Source organism: Empidonax traillii, unplaced genomic scaffold (genome assembly GCF_003031625.1).
Source record: "Empidonax traillii isolate 1590-97213 ecotype Southwest subspecies unplaced genomic scaffold, ASM303162v1 scaffold443:size705114, whole genome shotgun sequence".
In the NCBI taxonomy this organism is placed as follows: domain Eukaryota; kingdom Metazoa; phylum Chordata; class Aves; order Passeriformes; family Tyrannidae; genus Empidonax; species Empidonax traillii.
Window position 1 is genome coordinate 552,099 of NW_020955636.1, and position 8,955 is coordinate 561,053.

Here is an 8,955-nt window from a genome sequence, read left to right on the forward strand (position 1 = left end):
ACCTCGCTGCCAATTTAAAATGTAACAGTGAATAATGTACAGTAAATTCAGGCCTTAAAGTTTAATTCTAATAAAGATAAAATAGACATGTTTTCCTTTGAAAGCATAAGCTACTGATCACACAGAATGCCAATGTATGTTTTTATTTTTCTTGGTAAATTACTTAATGTAGTGGTTGCTTAAAAATTGCCAAGCGGAAAGTGCTATGTAAATATTAAGTAATATTTTTTTACTAATAGCTTTCTCTTCACTGAGTTCTCTTGGACATCTGTGAAGAGAGCTATGGACTGACAAAGGCAGAGGTGTGTAGTGCCCTCCCTTCTCTGTGTTCCCACACTTTTCAGGCTGTAATGCTTGTTATCGTTTCTTCAGTTGAAATGCAGAGTTTCTTCTTTCACTGGTAACTTCCTGAGCTATGTTTTCTTTCTAGAAGTGTGGGGCTTTTTTCCTTACATGGCTGAAGTAACAATGGCACAATTTTGGTGCGACTTTTAAGGAAACTTGGATAACGTGAAGGTCCTTGCCAAGGTATGGTAGAGTTCTCCTTAAGTTGTTCCAGTGCAGGTAGGGTGGTCAGAGCATACTGTGTTGGGGAAGAGGCTTTTGCCATGATAGTTATGATGAATTAGGTGCTTGTGGTTTGTGTATAGCTTGACTGTACTTTACACAAGGCTTTTACAAATGTAGTCTCAGTGGCATGCATGAATGTCTTTTGCCTGTTCAGAGGTCATTTGCATACCACTTGCAGATGATATTTATGTCATACTCTTTGAACTGCTGGCCTGGATTGTTCCTTCTCTTTTTTTATTGTTACTGCTTCAGAAAACAAATTCATCTCCTTAATTTGTGCATCTCCGTCTCTTTGTTGTCTCTCCTGAGAAGCTTTTGAATCCTTTGGCCCATTCTAACCACATTTTACAGAGGAAAGTCAACGGATAGTGAGTTGCAGCAATCTTCTTGAAAATTCCTTGTACATCACAGAGTCCATGCTATATGTTAGCTCTAGGTAAAGTACAGACAGGAAAGAGTTTTACTGTGTCTGCTCATATGGAGCTCCTTGTTTCTAATGGACTCCCTTTGCTAGTGCTCAGAGTTTGGCCTCTTATATCAGCTAACAAAGACAAAAATTAAAATGTATTCCATGGGTCTGTTATCTTCACATTCCTAATAAAACTGAGCTGATTGGGGTTTTTTTTGGTATCTTGGTGGTGGGCGTTCATCTTCCTTGTGATGAAAATGGATCCAGAGTTCACCTGCTTGTGAAACAACTTTATGACAATGCCTGTCCCCATTTCTTTTAACTTCAGCACATAGTGCATTACCACTGATGTGCTTACTAATTGCATGTCATGATGATGTTTTTCTGTAGTTAAAAATATTTTTTAAGTTTGGGAACTGTTCTGCCAAACAAGTAGCAGTTCAAAAATGTCCTGAAAATACATATTTTTCACCAAAACAGTATGTTGTTTTCTGATTCACAACTGCTGCCCTCTTTGTAGTAGGGTAATGGCTACCTGCTGCTCCATGTGTCTCCATCCTCAGATAAAGGAAGCCATCAGGCAGCTCTGGCTTTTCTGCAACATTACTTTTTCCTTGAGGTCTTAATAACTTTGTTGATTGGGACAGCCGCCTTTGATCTTATCTGTGCTCCAGAAAGTTTGCTGAGAAAAAGAGTGATTGTGTAGGGATTGCTTAAGCCTATTTTCTCAGATGAAAAGGAATGTCTTGTCAGTGTATCTGCCTGTATCTGATATCTCTTAATTGACAGTGTGAATGATCTTTCTGCTTAATGGCCCTGTAGTGATTTATGCTAAGCCCCCATGCTATTATTATAGCAACGTGAAGGGATCTGGAAGGAGGTGTAAATTCAACGTGTGCTTATTTTAAACATCAATGTGCAAAGGAAACTTGACATGGAAGTTGGTTCCTGAAGATTTAGCATGTCCAATTACTAGTTATGTGTCAGCTGCAGAGGCTGATGTGGATTCTTTGTGGCCTGTGCCTGAGAAGATTTATGGAAGGTAGAAACAGGCTTGTGGGTGGTGGAAAATTCCCTTTCAGCCTAAGTTAGCTGTGCGTGTTCCTGGGCTGCTGCCTTGGGGAAGGTTTTAGAAGGAAATGATCCTATTAGCAGCAAAGCCTGCAGTGCTTGGGCTGGTGAGCGGAGTGCCTCCCTCCTGGAGGAGGAGTGAGTTGGGCTTCCGCTAATGTGTGCAGCCAGTTTTGGTGCAGCCTTGTATAAATCTCTATTTTTGTGCTTTTAATGCAATTGTGTACAGCTGAGCTATCAGCTTGGTTTCCTGTGTGTGGCAGTAGCCTGAGGTGCCTCATCTCATCGCCACCGGAGCAGCTTTGATAGGCCTGCAGCCTGTTTTGCTGTGCAGCAGGAGACATTTCCCTTACCGAGTGAGCAGCATTAAGCCTGCAGCCATGCAGCTGGTGGCAGCTGGCTGGTAAGCACGAGATGGTGCTGTTTGGGGCATCCTGCTGTAAAATCATCATTTTCCCTTTTAATCTAGGCAGGAGTGAAAGGGGAAGAAAGATGTGTGTTGGGTATGAGTCATAAAAAAAGAGCCATGCTGATAGAAATTCTAGAGTGGTAAACCCAGACAAGGCAATTCTGGGAGAACAATGCTGACAAAAGCCATGGGCAGTTGTTTTGAAGCCCCTGGAGATTCTGGACTCCATGCTGAAGGAAGGTTGCTGAAGCTTTATGGGAGGTGTCAGAGGAGCAAGTGTGCTCCCCCGTATGATATGTATGCATGCCAGAGGAGCAGATGCTGATAGAACAGCATGCACATGGCAGGCTGAAAGCATGAAGCATCTGCTATGGGTGTCTGTTTGAAATCACAGAAAGGATTAAAAAAAGAAGGTGGGAAGGAAGTAAGGAAAAAATACTCCTGAATGTTGCACCCATGGAAATGCAGTACCCACTCCTAACTGCCAGAAACACACTGCCCTGGATGGGTACAAATAATTTCTGAGCAATTTGAGGGACAAATGCATATGGGAGAGTAAACATAGATCATAGGGCATCTGTACATGCTCTGGAAAGTGACTTAATACTGAGAACCTAGCCAAGGCTCCCAATTGTTCTTAAGTAAATGGATCTCATCTAGGAAAAATGTAATAAGTAATAACGGCCAGTCTTCGCGAACGAAGAACCAGGGAAGGTCTTTCCACCTTCCAGCCTGCGCATTGGATTTTTTTAGGTGAGACACAGTGTGCGCGGAACTGAGCCCACCCTTTAATCCTGAGGTTCATCTGCCGGGGCCAAGCGAGCTTGGACAGTGGCAGCGAGGTCCTCAGGACGTAGATGGATTGCCTTACAGGGCTAACGAGCTCCATCTGCCCGGGGAGTGGCCCTGACCGGGAATCGAACCAGGGCCTCGGCGGTGACAGCGCCGCATCCTTAACCTCTAGACAGGAAAAATGTATAGCTATGCTGGAAGCATACAAGGAGAGAAGAAAAAGCTCTTCCAGGACAACTGGCTCTCTCAAAAACTAAGTGTTATGCACCTGCTGTGATTTAAGACATAGGAACATTCTGTCTTGTACATCTTTTTTTTTTTTTTTTTTTTTTTCCCTTTTGTCTAGAGCCTTTCTGTTTTATTCACTTTTCTTTCCCAGAGAGGTCTTTGGATGATAGCACAGTATGACATGACATTTTTCTCTTGTCAGAAGGGTGGAAGAGGCTGTAGGAAATACAATATGTCCTCCATAATTTTGAGGAACACAAAGAGAAAATTGAGGGAGTTGTTATCAATCATGAATGACCTGTGGTGACTGTGGAACATCAAGATTGCATGACCTACTTCTTAGATGTTTCATGAGTTGGGAAGGAGTTCACTTATGGAAAAATTATCACTGTTCTGTTCTGTATTTGGACTCTTTGTTCTTATGTTTTGAATAGCTCCCAGGAAGGTTTTACAGCAAGTAAAATCTGAAGTCTGCTGTCACAAATCTTCACTTTGGATTCACTTATTTTGGTCTCATTCTGCTTTAAGCATTTGGTAGTGTAAGAGTTGACTCTTTGCATTTACTCTTGATTTCTGACTGTTCTTTTCAATGCTGTAGTATTTATACTTGTGAAAAGTAAGAGAGCTCAGCAAATACTCTGGAGAGAACAGGACTCCAAAGTGGGCCTTTATTTATATGCTGCTTTCATCTGCCAGCATCTGCTTTCCTTTCATTATCTTTTCAGTCTAGCTCTTTGCTGTAAAACCCATTGGGGTATATAGTTGTGGTTAAGATTACAGATTTAGAAATGTGTGAGACGAAAGGGATTAGGAACAGAGTTGCAGCAAGAAAGAAGTAGCATGAGGAAGGGGTTTCCACACTCCCTTTCACAGTTTTTTCTTCACATACCTTTTGCTCCATCATGTATACTTGTTTGACTGCTTTTAGGACCTGGGTTCTTGCCCTTATGGTCAAGTGTAGTGTGTCGTGTAGGTGGGTTTCCCATTTGTCTCTTAGTTGCAAACATGCAGACACTTGCTCTTCTCTGGTAGAAGCAGGATAGGTTCTCATAGGTGAGACCTTTGTCCCATCAAGCGTTACAACACCGCATTGCAAAGATGGAACAAAGGTGTTGTTTCCTCACTTTCTGAGCAGTACAGTGTTGTGTTTTACTTATCTTTACTACTAGATAGCATAAACATAATTTTGCCTTTTGGGAAGACAGCCAGTGATAACAGCAGTGTTTTAATCAGGTTCTAATCTCAGCACACTGTTTAAATACATCTATCTCTGTGTGACAGCAAGGTACTGCAGTAAATTGCAATTGGTTTCTGTGGGTTTAGAGTTGACTTAATAGATCGTTGGACATGCCATTCTGATGGAAAACAACTTAATTGCATTGCTACTATCTCCATGTAAGGGTCTGTCATATGACTGCTTGCTGGTCAGAAAAAAATTGCTTCATTAGGTAGTGATACTTTTTTATTGTAATCCTCTTACTTGTGAATTTGAGTCTTTAAGATACAGCAAGGTAGATTTGTCTTGTGCAGTCTCCTCCTGTTCTAAACTAATATTGGCAGAGATTTCATACCTCCATTATTTTGATGCCCCTTTCTGCAGCTCCTGTTTGGAGCTGTTTCAGGTTTAAACACTTTGCATTTGAAAGTATGGAACTGGACTGTAGATACACCGTAAGGGCAGTGTGAAGGCTTTCACAAAGAACTACAAGCGAACGGTGTCACTTGGCTGTGAGAAAGCTACCACCCGATTCTGCATGCATCCAGATAAATAATTCCAGTAGCAGCCAGTAAATATGAATAAGGTGACTAAGGATGTGGAGAGGCCTTGCCTTGACTCCATTTTCAGTTCTCATCAGGTATGACTAGGGAGAACTAGCAGGGATGCAGAAAGCTGCTGGCATTTGAGCAGAACAGCCAGAAACTATTCAGCCTAAGAAAGGAGAGGGTGTATAATTCCTGCCTAAACCTGTACAGGGACAAATGAAGCAGTGGGAGAAGCTCACATCCAGAGAAGGAGGGGAGCCAGAAGACAATGCAGGCACAAACACAAACCAATCTGAGTTGGCCAGGAGCCAGATGAAGCTGGAAAATGGGAGGAGGTTTCCTATCCTGAGGCTCTGTGTTGTCATTTTGGTGTATACAAAGGAAGCAAAATAATAACAGGCTGCTGTGCCACTGTGTTCAAGCAGCAGAGGCCTTGACTTCACCGAATCAAAGAATCATTTAGGTTGGAAAAGACCTCTAAGGTCAAGTCCAGCCATTAACCTAACACTGCCAGGTCATTACTAAACCACGTCCATGGGTGCCACATCTGCATGGCTTTTAAATACCTCCAGGGATGGTAACTCCAGTACTTCCCTGGATAGTCTGTTCCCATGCTTGACAACCCTTTCAGTGAAGAATTTTTTTCCTAGTATTCATTCTAAATATCCCCTGGCACAAATTGAGGCCACTTCCTCTTGTCCTGTCACTTGTTACTTGGAAGAAGAGACCAATACCTCACTACAGCCTCCTTTCATGTAGTTGTAGAGAGTGAGACCCAGTGATCTGTGGCTGTGAGAGGACAGCAAAGCAGGGTTAGTGTGTGTGCTGGGTAATCCAGCTGGGAGGAGAAGAATCAGCAGAGGCAAGTGGGGCCAATCTCACATAGCCATGTACATTCAGTTTAGTCTTGTATACAAGGGATGGGTTATATATCTGGAGACAGATATATATATATATATATATATATATATATATATATATATGGAGAGAGGTTGCCATCTCCTGCCTCATCATCTTTAGCTCTTGTTCATCACATTTGGAAATTATGAAAGAAATGTCAAATTTTGAAAGGACCCAGGAGCACAGAAACAATTCCCTGACCTTGTTTTTTAGTTAAAAGTTTGTGGGTTTTGTGGAAAGCTTCCCCCTATCCATGTCTGAGTTGGTGTCTGACACAAACAGAAGTGACTTGGTAGGAAACAAGACGGAAGGCAAAGAGTCTCAAGGAGTAACTTCTTTATTTAAAGTTTTTGAGATCCCTGGTCTCTCTCCCTTCCTAATTCAAGGAAGAGGCTGGACAGTGTGCTAAACCTAGACTTCTGTGCCACGTCCAGATATGCCATCTCTCACTGGCCAAACTGACTCAACTGTCAGCATAGCACAGTAAAGGCAGATGTCATAGCTCAGAAAGACCTCTAAAAGGCATCACTGTTGCAGGCTCTTCTGATCCCACTCAAACAGGTATCCCCTCCAGAAAATGAATCATGAAGCTTCAATCCACCTCCTCTTTCCCATCCCTGAAGGGGAGAATAAGGAGCACTTTCTGCAGAGTGGAACTGCCATCATCAGACATGAAGAAGCTGTTGCTGGGGGGGCAGCAAATAAAATAAGCTGTATTGATGACTGAGTCCTATAAACAAAACTTGTGCTATGAGGGTAGGAGTACTGAAGGTATTTGTAACATGTTTAGAAAAGGTGAAAAGTTCCTGTAGGAGACAGAGCGGGACTAAAATATTTATGGCTTTATTATCAGCAGATACCCTTAAAAGAGAATTGTAACCTCTGGGTTCAGTCATGCAGAGTGAACTTAGCATATAGGCTGCCAGTGCTTACAGCTAACACAGGGTACACCGAATACTGTCGGGAGTTTAATTTGATGCATTGTTTTAATTTTTCCCTGACACACAAACCACCAGAGGTGTATGTGTTTGCAATCGGTGCAGCAACCTAATGCTCCAGACTGCAAATGGTACTTTCATTTGCCATCTGAAACTTCTAAGATGTAGTTGAGGGCTTTATTTGTAAAGTTTTATTCTGAAACATACTGACTCTACTAGGCACTTTACTAAAGGCACAGAAAGATTTCGTGTAGTCTGCTCTACCTGAGAGAGACAGAACCTGGACTTCTGTGTACTTACTTTAGTTTTGCTTTGTTTAACACCTGTTACTTGAGGTAAAACAAATCAGGCCTGAAATTCCACAGAGGGGGAGGTGGACAAGAAGTAAGGGATTGACTGTGCAAGAAGACTTGTGCTAAGAACCTGTGAATGATGCTGAAGCTGATGGGATTTGCTTTGCTTTTTCTGTTGCGGATTTTTTTGGGGGCCGAAGGGGGAGGTTGTTTTACTTTTAATTTGTTTGCTTGTTTTTTAGTGGTGGTGGCGGTTTGTGGTTTTGTTTGTTGTTTTGGTTGTTGGGTTTTTTTTGCCTGTGTCTAGAAATTTACATTCAGGAAGTGATGAGTTTGCAACAGCTGGTACAAAAGACTGGGAAATGCCAGTATTAGGGCCTTCCCCCATGCCCTTCTTGCCCCCACTTCTTAGCATAGAAGTTATTTTCATTATATTGTCACGTTATTTTTTCCACAGAATTCATGTCTCATTCATTGTACTGGAGAAATGGGGCTCCTGGCTTGAGCAGGTCTTGAAGACAAGTAAATGCCTGTGGTTCTGCTTTATTATCTCTCTCAGAAAATAGAAGGTGGGTACTAAGAGAGAGGAGAACTGACTGAAGAAAAAATATGATCTTACAATCTGCCAGCAGTTGTCACAAAAGTTTTGCATGATGCTTGTTATGTCACCAAACCCTGACTCTCACAAATCATGTCACTGGTTACAGGTTCCTCATTCTTTAACCACAAACCTTCAGGTATGAGCCCTGTTTGTACACAGCTGCAACTGAAGTCAGACAAGGCTGGTGTGTGAATAAGACACTTGGGTTTAGGTACGTCAGCTGACACTCCAAAATGGGTGCTTTTTCTTTCCTAAGGCCTTCTGTGCAGCAGATCACAGGCATTTTGGGAAAATAATTACTGGCTGGAAAAAGAAAAGATGGGGAGTTTCTCAGTCCTGCTCTGGGCAGCGTCATATAAACATGCCCTGAAAGGACAAAACTAAGCAGAGAAAAGCTCTTCAGCCATGAAGGAGGATAACCAGGCATAATGCATAGATGTAAGGTGAAAGGGAGCCAGGACTAACAGGCACATTTCCCTGGAGCTCAGGTTGCTGGTACTAAGGTTGGCTGTGAAATCACAGACTATCCAGAGCTATCCATCCACAGACTGTCTATCACTTCGTGATAGAAGTTACAGTGTGGGTCAGGAGCAGTTCTCTGAAATAAAGCTCTGACTGGCCATTCCTTTGATGCTGTGGTTCAAATGTCTTGTTCCTGAGGCACAAGAACTGGGATCCTCAGATGCATGTGAGCATCTAACATAATCCTGCTGAACAGAAACCCCTCGAGTATGGATGTAGTGTCCCCAGTGCCCTTGGCTCTGCAGATTGGCTCCTAGGATCTCTTAGTAAATTCACACCTGTTAAGGCCACTCTAACTTCAGTGCTACTGAGCTTTTGACCTTGGCTTTGCACCCTTGATACTCAGGTTTTGGAGAAAAGGGAGTTGGTATGGATAAGGATGTACACCAATGGGCATGGGCTCAGTGTATTTCTTAAGGGTCAGTCAAACTAGTTTGCTCTGGTGGTGAATACGTGAA